The 17469-nt window shown below is 59.3% G+C and overlaps 1 protein-coding gene across 8 annotated transcripts in view; it reads left to right on the top strand.

The window, feature by feature from the left end:
- Nucleotides 1-17469, top strand: part of LOC309645465 (uncharacterized protein) — a gene marked incomplete at its 3' end in the record, with an annotated part of 69047 nt that overhangs the window by 22951 nt on the left and 28627 nt on the right. The window contains exon 4 of one of the 8 annotated variants that reach the window (XR_014254902.1): nt 8669-10682. The exons of the other annotated variants lie outside the window; for them this stretch is intronic. Of the gene's footprint in view, nt 1-8668; nt 10683-17469 lie in introns of those variants that run through there. 8 annotated transcript variants of the gene reach the window in all.

Below are 17469 nucleotides of genomic sequence, written 5' to 3'. Positions count from 1 at the left end.
GAACTGACTGCAGACCTGTCTGCTTCTGCACCCATCCCTGTACCTCCCTGTGCAAGACAGGCATCAGGGCTGTTCTGGGAAAGGCTTGGGGATCTCCCTGGAAGCCAACCCTGAGAGGAGGGTCTGAGAAGGAGTGCTGTCATTGGGAGGTACTCTCAGGGCAGGGGGCAGTGAGTCAGGGAAGCGTACACGTCACCCTGTGGACGGCTGCGGCTCCCCCCTGCTCAGGGCCCTGGGCGACACTGTGGAGCATCCCTCAAGGCCCGCCCCCCCCCCCCCCCCCCGGTACTGGAGGTATTTCTACACCAACTCCATCAGGCGCTGGTGAATGTCTGTGTCCTGGACCATCTCCTCCTGTGATGTCTCGTGGTCCTCATGTCACCAGAAGGAAAAACTGAGGCTCAGAGGGTGTTGACTGGGTCAGAGCCCAAGCAGCCACATGAAGAAGCCTTCCCTCCTTTTCTCCAGCTGGGTCCCACCCCTCATCAGGCTCCTGTGCTGCCCTTACACGTCCCACCGGGCCGTGAGCCCCCCAGGGAAGGGTTTGTTTCTAACTCACCTGAATGCCCCCAGCCGCCCGCATGCTCTGGGCCCCAGGAAAGGGTCAGTCATGTCCTGGGTCGGTGTCTGGATGGTCTGCCTTACTGTGTGTTCCAGTTACCCGTGCTGTACGACAAACCATACAACAACGATTTTACTACAGCTCCTGACTTGGTGGGTCAGGAATCCGGGCTGGGCTCAGGTGGGCGGGTCTGCTCCACGTGGCATTGATGAGAGGCCACCTGGGGCGATGTTTGTCCTTCTGAGACTGGCTTGTTTCACTGAGCCTCATGTCTTCCAGGTTCATCCATGCTGTAGCAGGTGTCAGAGTTTCCTTCTTTTTAAAGGCTGAATCATATCCCATTGTGTGGATGGACCACATTTTATTATCCATTCATCCACTGATGGTCACTTGGGGTTGTTTCGCTTTTTGGCTACGGTGAATAATGGTGCTGTGACTGTGGGTGTACACGTATCTGAGTCTGAGTCCCCGTACACTCTTTTTTTTTTTTTGGCCACGCCACATGGCATGTGGGATCTTAGTTCCCTGGCCAGGGATCCAATCCGTGCCCCCTGCAGTGGAAGCGTGGAGTCCTAACCACTGGACCACCAGGGAAGGTCCCTCGCCATACACTCTTGAGCCCACAGATTAAGGGGAGGGGGTGCAGGCTCCTCATCGACAGGAGGAGGGCAAGGACTTGCAGCATCTTTGGGCCACCACGCCGTGCTGTGCAGAGAGAGAGGTTGCCTGGACACTTTGGGTCACGTAGCAAATCGGGAGGCAGCAGAAGAGATGGCAGATGGTGGAGGAAAGGGGAGCTGGGGGCCCGGTATCTGGGGTCTGGGGGGATGGGTGGGAAGCAAAAGTGGCCTGAGAAGTGAAAGCAGGGACTGGAAGCCTCTGGAGAGGGAGGGGCTGTGGTCCTCAGGTCTGGCCAAGGGGGGTGTGGTTTCAGAGGACGCAGGTGGCCTGGGTGTGAGTCTGGGCTCTGCCGTCCAGGAGCTCCGTGACCTGAGCTCTCAAATGTCCTCCCTCGGGGGATGGGGGGAAATAGCACAGCCGCCCTCGCAGGATGTAGAGAGAATTCAGCGGGGAGCTCCTGCAAGCCTCTTGCCTTGTCAGCCGGGTGATGAGAGGGGCTGTAGACTCACCTCCAAGGGCCCAAGGTTATGCCCACATGGATGGAAGTCGGGAGGGCTGGGGGCTGGGGGCGGGCGGCCTCCCAGAGGACCGGGCAGAGCAGGGCTGGTGGTTCCGTCTGGTGCAGCAGGGCTCACCACCTGCGGCAGCATCCTGGCGGCCTCCCGCTCGAGGCCGTGGTGCTGGGCCGGCTCCCTTCCCGGGGCCCCTGCCCTCGGAAGGCTGGACCAGCTTCCTTACTGGGACAGGGCCGATCGGGGGAGCCTTCCAGGGCCTTCTGCCTCTTGGTGGAGAGAACCTCTGTGGCCGTACCTGCAGGCAGTTCCCCCAGAGTCCCGGCCACGAGAGCGCTGGGCATGATGCCCCACCACCACAGGCTGGGGCCGGGAGCCCCTGACTCTGGCGGGGATGGGGACACTGGGGCCTGAGAAAATGGCACCGGGAGCGTCCGCAGGCGCTCAGTGTATGCTCAGCGCGTGATGTACGAGGGGTGACTAAGTCAGCCAGGCTGGACCTGCCGACCAGCAGTGGGTGTCCTGCCCTGGCACCTGGAGGGGTGAGGCTGTGGGGGGGCACCTTCCGCGGGTCGCTCCCTCCCCCCACCCAGTGGAATCCCGCCCGCACCGTCTCCCTGAGCCTGCCTTTCGTTGCACGTCAGCCAAGTTCCGATTCCCTCAAGGCTGCCTCACCAAATATTCCTTCTTTCTCATCACCATAAATTTTCATTTGTTGGTTAAGCTGCACCTGGGGTTCTCAGAAATCCACTCGCTCCCTTGCAACTCACCAGCGTCTCCAGTGTCTCGTCCTCCCCTGCCTCATTCCTTCTTCTGGAGGAGGAGGAACCTGGCCACCGGGGGAGCGGCGGGGCGCGTGGGGAGGGTGGCAGCTCCCGGTGCAACCTGTAGGGCTTTGCCTGGAAACGGGGGGCCTCAAGCCACGCTCTCAGCTGGAGAGAAGGCAGCCCGATCTGTCTGTCTGTGCACCCTTTCCAGGCACCGTGGACTAGAAAGATTCGTCAGGCTTGACCAACGTTTTCCAGCACCTTCCACGTGCCAGGAGCTCTCTTCGTGCCCCGGTGATATTATCTTGTTGAACACTGAAGACCACACCCGCTGTGGTCCCCCTTTTGTCCCCAGACAGCCAGGCTCAGGAAGGCGTGTGGCTGGCCCCAGGTCACCTGGACGGGGGTGAGCGGAGGTGGGATTCCAGTTTGGTTGGGAAGAGGAGACCGGTGGAGAGGAAGCTGCGGCCCAGAGGGCTCGTGGCCTTGGCGTGGCACCCCCGGCAGGGGCACAGCACGGGCAGAGTAGGCGGTCGGGAAGCTCGACGTCCCGCGAAGGAGCAGGAGCCAAGGCTGGGGCTGCGTCCCCGCCTCCGCGCGGCTTGTCTGAGCCCTCGGCCTCCAGGGACTCTCTGCTCACCTGCAGCGGCGCCCAGGGGGGTTATGAGGAGGGCGGCGGGGCGGAGGCAGGAGCCCTCCGGAGACTGGGCACACGGCCAGAGCCCAGGCGGACTGGGCACCTCGGGGCCTGGGGAAGCTGTCACCTAGCAGGGCTGGCAGGGAGCCGCACAGGAGAAGAGGCCTGATTGACTGCAGACCCCAAGCCCAGAGGCACCCCCGCTGCTATTCCCCCAGTTCCTGCCTTTCTGAGATGGTCCAGGGCCCCCCTCCCGCCCCGCAGCAAGAGGGCCGGAGCCCCAGGCCAAGGATGCTGTTCTCTCCCTCCCTCCCTCCCATCCAAGCAGCCAGCGGCCATCAGGACAGGGAGGGAGCTCTGCTGGGCTTGGGGATATGGTGGTGACATGATCACAGAGGCCACCGTTTAGCAGGAGAGAGGGAACGAACAGGGAACAACAGGTCCGTAATGTGTGCTCCGGAGGCTGAGCCTTGTGGGAGGAATAACGGGGCCGCCGGCTTGGGTTGCGGGCCTGGGGAGTCTCTGATGAAGGGACATTTGGGCTGGGGCAGCGGGGAGGCGAGCAGGCCATGGGGATGGAGATGAGGAATCAGCTGTGTGAGGGCCTGACGATGGGGGGTGGGGACACAGGTGAGATGGGAGCCTGCCATTCACTGAGCAGCTGTGTCCTGGGCCAGCAGGTGGGGTGGGGCAGGTGCAGGGCCCCTCACTGCACTGTCCCCTCCCCCGGCCCCCACCGGCAGCTCCTCATCCAGGACGCCTGCCCGCCCGGGCTGGAACAGGCCTGAGTCCTGGGAGAGGGACGTGAAGACACAGACAAGCCTCTCTCCTCGGATGACAGTATCACTCGTCACTGACAGGAAGCAGCTCTGCGCTTCCCACAGACCCTGAGGGCTTGGGCTGTGTGTTTTTAACCCATTATACAGATTATTATTCCATTAGTGGAGTCACACAGTGGGGGCCGCGGGACTTTCATCTCCAAAAGGCCTTGCGAACATTGATCACTAAAAATTAATTACAGCATTCTAATCTCCAAATGCCTCTAGGCTGCAATATTCCCTTCCTGTGTCAGCTGAGAGAAACACAGCCCTGGTTACGGGAAGCTCCTGGTGGGGGATCGTTCACAAGGCAGTGGGGCAGGAGTCAGATGCGTGGGGAGAAGGGGTGAGCGGCCCTGTTCCTCCAGCCCCTGGCCCTCCGGCTGCACTGTACTGGGGATGGAGCCCAGTTCTGTGCTGAGGTCTCGTGCCCTCCTGCAAGGAAGCCATTTGCCAACCTTGAGGGGCTGTGTCCCTCTGCTTCTGCTACATCCCCGGGGGGATTTGAGGAGGAGAGGCTGGGTGATACTGGACGACCCCCCACCCCGGACCTCCATTTCTCATCAGTTACTTGGTCTCTGGGACCCCTTCCCATCCTGATTCCCCCAAATCCGAGAGAAGCTTCTGGCACCCTGCTGCCTTGCCAGGCTGACTCTCTGGTGTAAACTCCAGTTCAGCCAGAAGGTTGAACTAATAATGAAGGTTCTCCGGATTCATTATGTTTCCTGGGTTTCTCTCCCCTTGGGAGCCCTTGATGTCAGATGAGCAGATTTGGGGAAGCAGGGTGGCCAGGCGGCGGGCCGTCCTCAGGGTGGACCAGGGCAGGCTCAGTGGGTGTTGGATGCAAAGACCCGGGGGCCCTCTGCCTGGGTGCTGTGTGCCCGGCATGTGGATGTGTGTGTGCACGGTGTGTGTGGCCCCTACAACCCAAGATTCAGAAAGCCAGGGCTGTCCAGGCCTTCAGGGCCTGACGGGTGCTTGGGGATGGGCGTGCCCGGCCACGTGCCCCAAACACATGGAGAAGGGGTTGTGCCTGGTCTCGGGACTCTTGGAAGGGTGCTGATGAAGCACGGTTTTGCAGGCCCAGGTTGCAGGGGACGGTCCTGGTTAGTCCTGACTTAGCAGAGTGCAGGGGGTCAGGGAACTCTCAGCCAGGCCTCAGGTTGGTCCAACGCCCGGGCTGGTGGCAGGACTGGAGTGGACACCTGGTGAGCAGGAGGCCATGGCTGAGGGTCTCCCATCGGAGACCAGGGTGGGGCGTGCTGATTCGGGCCTCCAGAGAAGGGCTCTGATGATGGTGCCACCACGCTGGCAGTGACCGACGGCTGTCTGTGTCAAGCTCGTGGGCGTGCGGGGTGGGATTCTGCGCAGTGGCGATCAGCACGGGAGGCTGTGCAGTGACGCTGGGAAGGCCACGCACACCAGACCCCAGTCAAGAGCTGGGAACCTGAGCCTCGCGGACCGAGCCGCAGTGCTGCGTCTGGGGTGAGGGTCGCCTGGCCCCCCATCCTGGCGTGGCCTCCGAGGCGCTGCGCACCCCCGGGTGAGTCAGTCCCTGTCTCTGAATGGCAGCGTCCTTGCCGGCAAGGCCTGAACCCTGAGGTGCTCTAAGAGGTAGAAACCGTGCGTGTAAAACACTGGCCCAGGGCCCGCCTGGCGCGAGGAGGAACACAGCCCATCGGGTACTTAGTGGCTGATCGCTGACCTGTTTATGGAGCCGGCCTTCTCCAGGGCTGGGGAGCGTGAGTGCGCACGGCCGCCTTCGAGGAGCGTCCCTCCTCGCTGAAGGGACAGACGTTCGACAGGCAGCTCCAGTCTAGTGCACTCAGTGCTGTGACGGGGAAAGAGGGGCTGTGGGTGCCCAGAACAGGGGGTGGGGTTCTCAGGGGAGAGTTCCATGAAGAGCTCTCCCAGCTTAGACTTAATGAGTGAGTAGCTCTTCTCCAGGTGAAGCTGTGTAGAGAGTTCTGGAAGGAGGAGGCGGCGTGTGCATAGGCCTAGGGAGAAAGAGTATGCGCAGACCGTGAGCTGGTAACGGTGGTGACTGTGACGGTGATGATGATGATGGGATGGGGATAATGGTGATGATGAGGGTGGCGATGATGGTGATGGGGATAATGGTGATGATGAGGGTGGTGATGATGGTGATGCTGGTGGTGATGGTGATAATCATGGTGATGGTGGTGATAATGGAGTGATGATGGTGATGGTGATGGTGAGGATGAGGGTGACGATGATGGTGATGATGGTGGTGATGGTGATAATCATGGTGATGGTGGTGATAATGGAGTGATGATGGTGATGGGGATAATGGTGATGATGATGGTGATGATGAGGGTGACGATGATGGTGGTGATGGTGATAATCATGGTGATGGTGGTGATAATGGAGTGATGATGGTGATGATGATGGTGATGATGAGGGTGGCGATGATGGTGATGATGGTGGTGATGATGAGGGTGACGATGATGGTGATGATGGTGGTGATGGTGATAATCATGGTGATGGTGGTGATAATGGAGTGATGATGGTGATGGGGATAATGGTGATGTTGATTGTGGAGCTAATGATGGTGATGATGATGATGGTGATGATAATAGTGATGGTGATGATGGCAGTGATGAAAGTGTTGATAATGGTGGCGATAGAGGTAATAGTGATGGTGGTGGTGGAGATGATAATGATGATGTTTATGGTGATGATGGTGATGACGGAGGTAATGGTGGCGGTGATGACGATGGTGATGACGGTGATGACGATGGTGATGACGGTGACGACGGCAGTGATGATGAGACAGCAGTAGCAGCAGCCTCCTCCACCCCTGGTCAGGGGTCCAGGTCAGCTGAGGGGACCAGAACAAGAGTGCTGGCTCGTTAGGGACTTGGCTGACTTTTCCTCTGCTCCTTTGCTGTCTGATCCCTCTGCCTTTTCCACGGTCCCGTGCAGACTGTACCCCCTGGGTTCCTCCTGTCTGTCTTCAGACAGGGCTTTGGTTTGTGCTATGTCCCATCCAAGGGATGAGGACCATCCAGGCTTCAATGTCCCTCAGCTGTATCCCAAGTCCTCCACGGATGGACACTCCCAGTCTGGTCAGTTGAGGGGGGTGAGTTTCCATCTTGGAAGGGTAGGCCACCTCTCCCTGGTCCCCTCACCAGAGCAGCCCCTGCAATGAGGTGAAAGCTGGCAGCTGCTGGACTGCTGTTTCCAAGGCTGGCTGCAACCAGGGGCCTTATCAGGCAGGACTCATCCCTCTGACTCTCCCCTAAGCCCAGCCTCCTGGACCCAGCTACATCTTCCCAACTTCTTCCTTAAGAGCAAGTAATTGGGATTTGAAATTAAGATCAATTTGGAGGTTCTAGAAATCCTGTAGGGACCCCATGCGGCCATGGTGCAGTTTCTATTGGAAATGAACCAATCTGTGAGCTTCTGCCCCTAACTGGCCCCCAGCCCACATGGGCACTGGTTGGGGAGCCCACGCTCCCCTTCCCCCCGTGACAAGGAGCTGGCCGAGAACACAGGACACAGACCCTTCCCGGAGGTGTGGCCTGGTTATTCTCCCCACGCTTCCTAGTCTCCTCCAGACCCTCCAAAGGCGTCCATGCCCCGCCCTGGCCTCCTCCCTCCCACCACACCCTGCACCAGGCACTCAGTGGGTACCAGGCATGGGGCTACGCTCACCTTTTTACGGGTGACAGAACTGAGGCCCACGAGGCAGACCTCTCCAGCCTCTGAGCCCGGCTGCTTAGCCACAAGGCCACGGGCCCAGCTCACCTCCGCCTCCCACCGTGTTCCAGCCACATGAGCTCCCCCTCAGTCCCGCTCCTGTGTACTGGCACAACGTTCTGACACTAGCAAAGCAGTCAGCCTTTCATGTTCCCTTGATGCCTCCCATCTCTGGGGCTGAGCCCTGAGCTGCCTCGAGGCCCCTGGGTGGGGAGGAGGGAGGATCCCATCGGAACAGACGGGTGAAAGAAAGGTCAGCCCAGGGTGCAGAGCCAGCTCACAGCGAGGGGGATGGTTGGGACAGCCGGCTCTGTGAGTGAGGACATCCTCTCGGTTCCCTTGACTCCTATGTAGCATTTCAACGGCCAGGCTGGCAGTGATGTCCTTGAGTCTTGCTGATGAGTGAGGGCGAGAGATTCCTGGATGGGGTGCAGTAAAGGGGAGTTCTGGTCCTGGTGACGGTGGAGAGGCAGGGAGGTGGGGAGGGGGCCGGGGGGAGTAGCCAGGACCTCTGGCGTCCAAGGGGCTTTGGGTGTGGGGACACACGAGAACTTGGGGGCTTCCGCCCTGGTGCAGTGTGGGGAGACTGAAGGCCCCTCGGCTGTGCCCTGCCCACTTCTGACACAACATAGGCAGGAAGAAGCCAGGAAGATGGGCAGGACAGGGTCCTGGCTCCGCGTGCCCTGTGTGGGTGTTCGGTACACTTGGAAGTCCCGGAGGCTGCAGATCAGCAGGGAAGGGCCATCAGGGATGGAGAGGCCACAGCCTGGGCGGACGTTGTGACCGGGGCAGACGGCCTTGAGAGAGGACGATGCGGAGCCGTCCTCGTGAACGTGGCAGCAGCGTGGATGCCCAGCCCTCCCCGTAGACGTCCCAGCAGGACCTGATACGCTCACCAGCTTGGCAAGCAGCTCCCAGCTTTTAATTTGTGGGAGAAGCGACCTTTTATATTTCAGATCACATGAAGTTAATTTGCACTCCAAGTTCAAGAGAGCTCCTGAGAAGGTACAAATGTGATTTCTTAGCAGCTGTTCCTGTAGGACTCAACATGACAGAAATGATGAGAAGTGAGGATTCATTTTTAGAGAGAAAGAGACGCTCTCTTCCCAGAGCCGGCCCTGGATGGCGGCATCAGATGGGAGGAGCTGCGGGAGCGTGGGGGGCCACCTGCGCACCTCATACGACGTCGCTGACCCACAGCTGTCCTGTTGCTGCTTGAATACCACCAGTGATGGAGAGCTCACCACCTCCAGGGCAGCCACATCTAATGCTGGTCAGGTTGGCTGTGGGAAGGTCTCTCCAGTGTTGGTCAAATCTGCTTCTGTTGATTGTGTTCTGCCCTCTGAAGATGTACGAATCACCCCCCCCCCTCAACCGCCTGTCTGGTGTCTGAAGGTGGTCAGCTCATCCTCCCCTTCTGCTGACCACCTCCAATTCCTTAACCGTGTGTCCTAAGCTGGTGTCCGGGTCCTCCCATCCTGTCCCTGGGATGTTCTGATCTGCCAATGTCCCTAAAGTCAGCCACTCGGAACCAAACAGAATGTTCCTTTTTCTGACCAACCGGCCAAGAGTCCTATCACTTTCCTGCTTCTGGACACCGCACCTCCAGCCAGATGGCCAAAGATCACCTTGAGCGTGACCTTTGAGGTGCGCTGCTGGCCTACCTGGTTGACATCCAGGGAGAAGCCACATGTGACCGGTTCCGTGCCAATTGCTGTGGGAGGTTGGGCAGGGGACGTGGCTGCGGGAGCGGTAGGTCTAGTCCAGGCACCAAGCTGACACTGATGCGGGCTGTGATTTTAGGGTGAACCCAGCTGTCACGTCTTCCCTGCCATCCCGCCCCATACCCATCTGGGCCCTGATGATTGGACCAGGGCTGGTCACCTGACTTAAGCTAGACCAATCACATCAGCAGTTGGGGTAGCAGGTCAGTCCCTGCAGGTGGCTGCGGGGCAGCTTTATTCCCATGGGGTCTGGGAAATCTGATGTCCATTTGCAGAGAAAGAAGAGAGATGGGGTGGGGGAAGCCATGCGGAGAGAGGAGTAAAACGTGAAGCACATGCAGAGAGGTGGGGGTGGGCGCACACCCCCAGAGCCCCCCTGTGACACCCGCCCTCCCAGCCACGTAGACCCACAAGGTCCCACGGGGAGGGAGAGGGGTGCTGGGGGTCTGGCCCTGCACCCTTCCTGGTGCCAGGATTCTCCAACGTCCTTGGGACCCACCTCAACCTTGAGGAAAGATCCAAGGCAACCCAAAGCCCCCACCTCTCAGGGTCCCACCCTCCTTGCTGCCCAGGGTGACACAGGCCAACAGACAATGAGGGGCTGACAGCCCATTGCCTGGGGCTCCTGGAGGCTGTGTCATCTTGTAACTTTTGTAATTTTTTCCCGCCACTCCTTGGGGATGTTTACTGGCTACTGGCCCTGTACCTGCCCAGGTGTGGAACCCGCCAGTTGGGGCCAGGGGAAGATTGTCCAGGCTGAGACAGCACGATTCAGTGCTTGGCCAAGAGTGGTTAAGACCAGCGTGGGTTCAGCCTTTCCTGGGCCCTGCTCTGGCGTGAGCAAGGGGCCTGCCCTCGCTGAGCCCCCAGTCTCTCCCCTGCAGAACGGGGACAGTTATGTCCCCCACCTCACAGGCCTGCTGTGGCTGCTCTAGGAGCTCTAGGAGCCAGTGTCGGTAGAGCGCCTGGCACAGAACCAGTCCCGTGGAAGGCAGGTCCACGATGGGAGGATGCCTTGCAAGATGGCGCACTCACGTGGCTGGCAGGGGGTGCTGGCAGAGGGCCAGAGGCCTCAGTTCCCCTCCACGTGGGCCTCCCCCCGGCCCCCTCTGCACCACCCCTGTGCTCCGGTGGCAGGCACATCGCCTTTTATGATCCCAGCCTCAGACGTCAGACAGCAGCTGTTATGAGCGGAATTGTGCCCCCTCCAAATTCGTGCGCCGGCGTCCTAACCCCTAGTAGCTCAGGATGCGATTGTGGTGGAGATGGGGTCTTTAAAGAGAGAATTAAGGTAAAATGAGGTCATGTGTGTGGGTCCTAATCCAGTCTGACAGGTGTCCTAATAAGAAGGGGAGATTAGGACACAGACACACACGGAGGGACGACCACGTGAGGACACGGGAGAAGACGGCCATCTGCAAGCCAAGGAGAGAGGCTTGGGGAGGAATCACCCTGCGCACACCTGGATCTTCGGCCTCCGGCGCTGAGAGGAAATAAATGTCTGCTGTTTACGCCGCCGGGTCTGTGGTATTTGTTACAGCTGCCGCGCTGACCGAGAGCATCTCTCAGCTGCACTCTATCCATTAAGGCGATCGGAGGCCCGCCCAGGCTGAAAGAGGGGCCACAGGTGACCCCACCCCTTCGTGGGAAGGTTCTGGAGGAGCAGGTGGTCCGGGAATATCGATGGTGGGAAAGACCGTGTGCCACACTGACGCACACAGATTACCCAGGAGCGGGACTCAGGCAGGTGGTGCGGAGGGGCAGGCAGCCCCGAGGAGGCCTGCTGCATCATAGACGCGGGACGAGGGGGCGCGGGGCCGAGCGGGGCCTCGCCAAGCCGCCTAAGCCGCCGGCTGCGAGGGTGGTTGACAAGCGGGGCTGGGCCCAGGGCCCAGCGTGTAACATCTGAGAGCACAGTCCCGCGGCCCCGGAGGCAGGAGGTGCAGCCGGAGAGCAGGGCGCTTCGCATACTCTGCGAGGCAGAGGACGGGGAGGTCCCTCCGAGGACTGCCCGGCCCGGCCCCGCCCCCAGGCACCGGCCCCGCCCCGCCCCGCCCCGCCCCCAGGCACCGGCCCCGCCCCGGCTCTGCCGTCTCCGCCCCCGCCACGCCCCCCTCCCCCCGGCCCCGCGCCCCAGGCTGTGCTGTCTTTGCCACGCACTTCCGTCCCCCACGAAGTCCCTCTAGGCCGCCCGCGGCAGCCTCAGGTTTTGTGTGCCGTGCTGGGCCACGTCTCAGTGGGTTTTATTCCTCTCATTATGCTGTTTAACAGGCTATTACAGCCTCTTAGCGTGGGGAGGTGTTTTCAAAGGGAGAGGCTGGAAGACAGTGACTTAGGCGAAGGAGGGGCTCTGGGCTGCGATTTCCCGGAGCAAAGCCGAGACCCCGGGGTGGGCGGGCGACCGGAAACAACTGCTGAGAGACCCTCGGCGGGGTCTCCTCCACGTCCCACCTGAGTGCACATGGGCTCGGGCAACGCCCAAGCTGAGCTCGGCTTCAGGACTGGAAAATCAAGACTTCTCCCCTCTTTTGTCTGTTTCCTCTTCTCCCAGGCCCCTTGGGTCACCTCATTCATTCATTCACTCACTCATCCACGACAGGGCCCTTTGGTGCCAGAGGACACAGAAATGAATGAGACAAAAAAATCCCAGTCTCCTGGCACCGACCAGACACAGCACAGACGCGTGCCCTAAAGCACCACTCTTGTTTCCTTTCTTTTATCTTCAAAATCGATTCGTTTTCAAGCAGTCCAGCAGTTCAAATGGTTAAACACAGAATTACCCTACGACCCAGCAATTCCACTCCTTGGTATTTGCCCACAAGAAAGGGAAACACATGTTCACAGCAGCATATTCACAACAGCCAAAAGGTGGAAAGAACCCCAATGTCCATCAGCCAATGAACAGATGATAAAATGTGGTCTGTTCACACAGAGGAATATTATTCAGCAAATAAAAAGGGACTGAGGTCCTGATACGTGCTTCAGCCTGGTTGAATCTGAAAACGTGATGCTCAGTGAAAAAAGCCCTCCACACAAGGCCCCAGAGTGTGTGATTCCATTTATGTGAAACGTGGTGAGCAGGGCTGGGAGGGGTGGGGGAATGGGGTGATGGCCGAGGACTTCAGGAGTGCTTTCTGGGGTGATGAAAATGTTCCAAAATTGATTGGTGGTGGTGGGTGCGCACCTCTGGGCAGGTACTAAAACCTTTGAATTATGCGCTCTGAGTGGGTGATTTGTGCGTGAGTTATAGCTCAGTAAAGCTGTTGGAAAATCACAATGCCTACCTTCACAGGGGTGTTAAGGGTATTAATTATTCTCTGTAAAATATTTAAAATAGTGCCTGGCACGTGCTAAATGCTCAGTAAATGTTAGCTATTTAAAAATAGTAAATTCCTTTTAAGCACTTGAAACCCCGGGCGCTGGTGCCGCGCCTTGCCTCCTGCTGTCCATCGGAGACACTCTCCCCTTTGATTTCTTTGAGTATCTGGGTTTCATAAGCAGCTCCTCTGCCCGTGTGTGTTTTTTTTTTAATGAAGTTCTATTTTTTTTTTAATTTATTTATTTTATTTTTGGCTGCCTTGGGTCTTTGTTGCTGCATGTGGGCTTTGTCTAGTTGCCGCGAGTCGGGGCTACTCTTTGTTGCGGTGCGCGAGCTTCTCATTATGGTGGCTCTTCTTGTTGCGGAGCACGGGCTCTAGGCGCGTGGGCTTCAGTAGTTGTGGCACACGGGCTGTAGAGCGCAGGCTCAGTAGTTGTGGCGCACGGGCTTAGCAGCTCCGCGGCATGTGGGATCTTCCTGGACCAGGGCCCGAGCCCGTGTCCCCTGCATTGGCAGGCGGATTCTTAACCACTGCACCACCAAGGAAGCCCCCGTCCGTGGTTGTAGTATCGCCTTTGAGGGGCCCTGGCATGGCCACCTCCCCACCCCTCCACCTTCCCCACCACCCCACAGGACCCAGACTCTCAGGTTATGTGGCCTCTTTGGGGGTGGCCCCCTCCCTGTCCTCCCCCACTCACTCGTCCCAGACCCCAGCGCCCCTTCCCTTCTCGCGCATCTGGACGAGGCCGGCAGCCTGCCGCACACACGCTCGCAGGCTCGCCCCCGTGCTTTGCTTGCTCCCCGAGAGGTAATTTGGACAGACAGGTGCCCTGGAGGCTGGCGCTGGGTTCGGCTCCCGGGACCCCGGCTGGGGGCCGCCTCCACGAAGCTCGTGGCTTTCTGACCCAGAGGATAGGCTGGCAAATCCATGCGTGAACTTTTGCAGATACCAGGAAACCGGCAGAATGGCTAATAATTTACATGACATTAAAACCGTCCAACTTCGTCTGAGTAAATTAGAAGGATAAAATGAGATTTATTAAGGGCAAAGCCAGAGCAATCCAACAAGAGAAAGAGTCAGAAATAGAAAAGGCAGGAGTTTGGAACGATGTTAACCACGGAGAAGTACTGGGAGGTGGTGTCTGATGAGAAATGACATGTTAATCATCGTAATGACCGCCTCTCCCCGTCGCCCCGGGGAGCCCAGAGCAGCCCAGGGGCTTCGGCTGAGCCATCCTGCCCGGCTCTGTGAGGCAAGAGGGCAGCCTCTTGGTCTGGTCTGGCAGCTGGTGGCACCGGCCAGGGGCTGGGGCCTGTCACAGAGCTCCAGTTCCCAGCAGAGACCAGAGACCCAGCCAGGTGAGCGGCCCTTGGAGCCCCAGCGGCATCTTTACATGTACTGAGCACCTACTGTGTGCCAGGCAGGGGCCGGAACACTTTGAAATACATTTGTTGAGCGCTCACCGTGCGCCGTATTCGGGAAGTGCTGCAATGACTGTGTACATCAGGTTTGTGGGTACTCACTCCTAGTTTGTGGGCGAGTAGCCAGGCTCGGAGAAGGTCGGCAACTTGCCCAAGGTCACACAGCCAGGAAGTGGCAGAGCCAGGGCCCAGAGCTGCTGGATTCTGGATCCCACAGTTCTCCCGGCCGTTCAGCAACGGTGTGGAATGCCTGCTGTGCACGGAACCGAGGGTGCGGGGCGGGCACGGTTCCTGCCCCCAGGTGGTGTGGCCCAGAGGCCGAGAAGAATGAGCCAACGGGTAGTGATGCTGCATGCGACAACTCCTCTGCTGGGGTGACCCCAGGGGCTACAGGGGTGCATGGGAGGTCCTTGAAACCCACCCTGTCCTGGGTGATCAAGAAGAACGGCCGGAGCTTTAGCCGAGCCACGGGCGTGTGATATGGCGGAAATGCTCCAAGCCGATGAAACAGCAGGTTCAAAGCCAGGTGTCCTTGGAGAGCTGCAAGTCATTCCTTCCCAACTGAGCCTCTGGCATGAAGGGACAGCGGGGACAAGTGTGGCTGGGGGGGTGGGGAGAGATGTGGCGTGGAAGCCGTGCCAGGGAGTTTGGGTTGTATCTTACGGACACTGGGGACCCCTGCCCACTCACGCCCCTCTCTGAGGACGAGGGTGAGGAGGAGGGCCCCTGGGAGAAGAGAGGGGCCTGGCCTGAGTGGGCAGCAGGCCAGTTGAACCTCATGGGCTCTGAGCAGGGTCGCCAGGCAGCTCAGGTGGCCCCAGGCTGGAGTCTCCCTGACGGTGCTGGTCACCGTCCCCGGCTCCCAGGGCGCCTCGCAGCCCCATTCTGCAGGGCCTGGTCCCAGCACACCGCCACAGCTCTGGGCTTCCTCACAGACCCCACGTGTGGGGCTGTCCCTGGGCTCAGGCTGTGCCGGCTGGTCGCCCAGAGCTAGCCGTGCCTGTGTGCCCAGCCTGGGCACCCCCAAAGGAGGGGACGGTGGGGCCCACACCCCTCACACGCTCCTTTGTCTTTCCAAGGGCCTGGCCATGCAGTGAGTGTGGGCTGCCAACAAGCTGGGGGAAAGGCTGAACCAGCAACTTTATCCGCATTTGCATTTGAGGAAAGTGAGGCTCAGAACAGGGTCGGGAGCTGTGCGCTGAGAACTTACGTCAGGGAAGCCACGTGGGCCCGGTGCTCTGGCTGGTTTTCCCCACACCCTTAATGAGGTCCCCGGCAGACCAGCTGAGGCTGGCCCGGGGAGGCATGCTGGTGATGAGAGAGAGTAGAGACCTCCCAGCACCCCAGAATTTGACCAGCCCCCCAGGGTGGGGATCTACACGGGGACAGGCCCCGGGGCCCCCTAGGAGCCTCAAAAACAGCTGCCCCGGACCCAGCTGTCAGAGAGAACACTGGGGAGGTGGGGTGGGGTCTGCTGGGCCACGGCTCCGGGAGTGCAGGGGTGGGGACCGGCCCCACTGCAGAGCTGCCTGAGGAGCTCTAAGGATGGCTCATGTCACAGCCGGCCCTCGGCTCTCACCGCCCTGCGTCTCCGGTGGCACCACGCCAATTAAGGATGAGTTGAGTGTATCGTTAGTTTCCGAATCGTCAGGATTCCAATTAAGGGCATCTTAGATCCACTTGAGCGGCTCTGCTGATCATCCAGGCTGGAGAAGTTGGGCTGGGCTGGAGGTACCTGCTGTACGCTGACAAGCTGTAATGGGGCTTTGCCAGACAGGGGGCTGGATTAAATTGGCACAGCGAGGCTGAATTCCTGGCTCCGCCTGCGTGCCGAGGGCCTTGGTCTCCTGACCGGTTGGTGCGAGTGTCCTTCTCCTGGGGGTGATGGGCCAGAATGACTGGAGGTCCCCTGGGAGGCAGTTCCAAATGTCACATTCCCATCAGACCTGGCCCTGAGGGGCCATCTGGTCTACCCCTTCATTGACAACGGGAGAAACGGAGCCCCCTCAAGGCCACAAGAGACCCTAGAGGTGGACCTGATCCAGACCCTCAAGCAGATTGGAATCCCCTCCACTGTCCCAGCCAAGTGGCCACTTACTTAGGCTTCTTTTATGACAACAAGACCACTCCTCCTCCCATCAGGGCTTGTTCCCTGTGTCCACTGGGGTTTTTATCTGCAAGGGAGGTGACTTTGGCCACGTGCAGATCTGGAGGAAGAGCTTTCCAGGCAGAAGAAATAGCAAATGCAAAGGCCCTGGGGTGGATCAGAAACGTGGGTCAGAAATGTGGCCCGGGGGACTTTCCTGATAGAGTGGTGGTTGAGAATCCGCCTGCCAATGCAGGGGACACGGGTTCGTTCCCTGGTCTGGGAAGATCCCACAAGCCGCGGAGCAACTAAGCCCGTGCGCCACAACTACTGAACCTGTGCTCTAGAGCCCGTGAGCCACAACTACTGAGACCACGTGCTGCAACTACTGAAGCCTGCACGCCTAGAGCCTGTGCTCTGCAACAAGAGAAGCCACCGCAGTGAGAAGCCCGTGCACCGCAATGAAGAGTAGCCTCTGCCCTCTGCAACTAGAGAAAGCTCGTGCGCAGCAATGAAGACCCAACGCAGCCAAAAATAAATAATAAATAAGTAAATAAAACTATCAGTAATAAGATAATTAAATTGAAAGTCAGGTTTGAAAAAGAAAAAAAAGAAATGTGGCCCGTGTGGCCACTGGAGCAGGAGGAACTGAGGGCAGGGAGGTAGAGAAAGGAAGCCCCGCAGGCTGGGGTGGGGAGGGACGTGAGATGCCACGGGGCTCTAAGCTGGGGAGGGACGTGATCTGTGCTCTGAAGGCTGGAGCTGCCTCCTCACTGGGGAGTGGAAGGCGGGAGAACATGGAGATCCCGGTGTGGCCACTGGCTGGAGGGGGCACTGGGGCTCCTGGACTTGCTCTGGCCTTGGGGGCGTTGCTGGGAAGAGGGTATGATCAGAGGTTTTGGCCTGAGCCACTGCCGAGGAGCACAGAACGAGGTGCTCTGTTTGAACACATCCCGTTTGAGCAGGTCTAGGGTAAGGGCAGTGGATCTGAAGGTCTGGGGAGAGGCGGGGGCCGGAGCTGAGAAGGGAGCAGGGCCGAGAGGTAAACCATCCACACTGCAGTGCCGCCTCCACCCAGGAGCCTGAGATCCAGCCCGGCAGGTGGGGGTGGTGGTGGAGTGGCCTGGTTTGGACCCAAGCTCAGTTCCTCCCCACCTGAGTGCGGCCTCATGGGGGTCCTGTGTCCTCCTGGGGCCTCAGTTTTCTCACCTGTGAAATGGGAGCACACCTCTCCTTTGCAGGCAACCTCTCTCTGGCCACCGGCGTGGTCCCCCTCTC

Source organism: Balaenoptera physalus (genome assembly GCF_965194825.1).
Source record: "Balaenoptera physalus genome assembly, chromosome: 16".
In the NCBI taxonomy this organism is placed as follows: Eukaryota; Metazoa; Chordata; class Mammalia; order Artiodactyla; family Balaenopteridae; genus Balaenoptera; species Balaenoptera physalus.
The sequence above is the reverse complement of the archived record's forward strand: the minus strand, read 5'-3'. Positions and strand labels throughout refer to the sequence as shown.